A 2800-nucleotide genomic window follows, 5' to 3' on the forward strand; every position below is an offset into this window, starting at 1 on the left:
TCAAGGCCCGGCCTGCGGCGCAGAGGCGGAGCCGGCGGAGGGGCCAACGGCCGTAGAGACCGAGGGGGAGGAGCCACCGCGCGAGGCAAGAGGCGGGGCTGCGTCACCCGCCTGCCTCGGCGGAAAGGAAGCGGGCGAAGCGAGACGGGGGGTGGCCCGTGCCGCCGAGGGAGGCGTGGCTTCGAGCTGGCTCCATGGCAACCCGGGGTGGGTGGAGGCCTAACGCCTAACCGAAAACAAAAGCCACGCATTCCCCGCCGTTAGGAGCAGCTGCAGGGAGGCTGCGCGGTGTGCGTGGCTTGCGGGGTCAGCTGCGGGAGTCTTCCACGCGGTGGAGGGGTTACAGCGTCGGATTGGGATGGGGGAGGCCCACGTTGAAATCCCCGGTTGCTGGGCGTCCTGGTGCGCTAGTTACACGTTCTCATCCTAGCCTACCTTACAGGGCTGTTGTGAGGATAAAATGTCGGTGGGGAGAACCGCGTAAACTGCTTTGGGTCCCAATTGGGGAGAAAGGAGGGGTATAAATGAAGTAAATAAATGTTTTGTTTTTAAATAAATTCACGCCCGTAAAGTTACCAATCCCAGGTTAGGAGATTCCTGGAGACTTGGTGGTGGAGCCTAGTTTGGGGAGGAGAGTGACGTCAGCAGAGTATAATACCATTTAGAGTCCACCCTCAGCTGCAATATCGGGAGAACTTCAGGCCCCACCTGGAAGCTCGTAAAGCTAGCTGGTAGTGCAGTGCTTAAGACTGGCGGACTCCAGTCTGGAGAACCGCTTTGATTCGCCACTTTTCCACATGCAGCCGGCTGGGTGACGTTGAGCCAGTCACAGCTGTTGTGGGGAGAGGAAGGGAAGGAGATTGTAAGACGCTCAGACTCCTTCGGGAAGTGGAAAGTGGGGTATAAAAACGAGCTCCTCTTCTTTGGCTGTACTCTCTCAGTTTGCAGGTTTTTAAAAATGTGTTGCCGGCCAGTGGTAGTCTGCCTGATTCTGAGGTTTTTTGTGGACAATAGTTGGAGTTGCCAACCTCCAGGTGGAGCCTTGTGATCTAGCAGAATTACAATTAATCCCCAGTCGGGAGAGATCATTTCCCCTGGAAAAAATGACCACTTTGGAAAGTGGACTCTGTGGCGTTATACCCCCTTGAAGTCCCTCCCCTCCCCAAGCCCTGACTTCCTCAGGCTCCAGCCCCTAAATCTCCAGGTATTTCCCAACCCAGAGCCAGCAACCCTCATCGTTTCCCCACAAAGTGCAATATTTGTAAGAGGGCAAAAAATGGAGGTGGCTGCACTGTTCCAATTCCAAAAAGCCATTTAATACAAGATAAAAAGAACTGCCAACCTAGCAGTTCGAAAGCAAGAAATTGCAAGTAGATAAATAGGTACCACTTCGGTGGGAAGGTAACAGCGTTCCGTGCACCTTGGTGTTTAGTCATGCCGGCCACATGACCACGGAAACGTCTTCGGGCAGCGCTGGCTCTTCGGCTTTGAAATGGAAATGAGCACCACAACCCTAGAGTCGGATTCGACTGGCTTTTGAGCAAGGGAATCTCTACCTTTAAAACAGGGTGAGAGCTTTTGAGTTCTCCAGCATTCTTCATTAGGCTGTTTTACAATCTTTTAAAACTATGTTAAAAATATTGCACAGTCAACTGGACCTTTAAAATACAACCATTAAAACAGAACACAGCAATTATTATAATCTTGAGTTAATAGAGTTATTTCGCCAGGGTTACAACGTGCTAAAGTAAAAACCTTCCTCTATTTTGGGATCCTTAGAGTCACTTTCAACAGTAAAAGGAGAGAGGGAGGGGAAAATCTCAAGACATGTTCTTAAAGTCTCATCTTTTAAACAGAACTAGGTTTACCAACCTCAAGGTGGGATCTGGAGTTCTGGAATAAGAAGGCAGCTTTGGAGGACATGGCGTCCCTGCAGCACCCTTTCCCCTCCCCAAACTCCCCCTTCCTCAGAGTTCCCAGAATTTCCCATGTCAGAGTTGTCAACCCTAAATGGAATGTTGATCAGGCGTGCAAGTTTATTTCGGTTCTGGTGTCAGATTGCACCCTCGGTCTTCTGAGAAGAAGAAGCAAAAAAGAAGATAAACCATCACTTGATCAAGTGTCTCTCTACCACTAAGTGAAACACATCAGTTCCTTAAATGCCTGGGAACAGAGGAATAATTTAGTCGTTGACCTTATGATAGTGAGAACTAACTTCAGATGATGTATTAAAGCTCCCTCAGATCAGAAGGAGAGATTTGATGGGTGGCAGCAACTAGGAAATGCACATTTCCACAGGGGCTTCTATCAGCAAAATCCCATCAATGGGGAGGAACATCTTCAGCTGGGACTGTGCAAAGAGGTTCACAGTGTGTAGCTTAAATGTACGGGTCACATGAACATCTGAGGCCTTGTTGTCAAAAGTAGCAGCAGTGATTTTAAACCCGAGCCAGTCTGGATAGCCCAGCTTGGCCTGGGCTTGTCCGAGTTTGGGGCTTAGCAGGCTCAGTACTCCAATAGGATGCCTGCAAGAAAGTCCAGGGCTTGCTATGCAGAGGCAGGTAATGGCAAACCACCCCTGTGCATCTCTTGCCTTGGAGACCCTGCGGGGTTGCCATAAGTCAGCTGTGACTCGACGGCATGTTCTTGTCCTTCAGACCATACGTGGGAAGTCACACTGTATCTCCATATAAATCCAGTTTCCTGCACTTAGAAAATTAGATGTTAGTGTGTCTTGCCTAGTTTTCTTCCTGGCATGCTAGGTTTTTTTTTTTTTAAATGCAGGCATGTTCTTTTATGG

At 49.7% G+C, this 2800-nt stretch overlaps 1 protein-coding gene across 1 annotated transcript in view; it reads right to left on the bottom strand.

Annotated features, from left to right (window-relative positions):
* The window catches only part of STARD3NL (STARD3 N-terminal like), a 34891-nt gene extending 32945 nt beyond the window's left edge, over positions 1-1946 (bottom strand). The window contains exon 1 of the mRNA XM_015419298.1: positions 1873-1946. The gene's annotated coding sequence lies outside the window, so the exon portion shown is untranslated. The remainder of the gene's footprint in view (positions 1-1872) is intronic.
* Positions 1947-2800: the final 854 nt, after the last annotated feature.

Source organism: Gekko japonicus, unplaced genomic scaffold, assembly GCF_001447785.1.
Source record: "Gekko japonicus isolate JY-2015 unplaced genomic scaffold, Gekko_japonicus_V1.1 scaffold190, whole genome shotgun sequence".
In the NCBI taxonomy this organism is placed as follows: Eukaryota; Metazoa; Chordata; class Lepidosauria; order Squamata; family Gekkonidae; genus Gekko; species Gekko japonicus.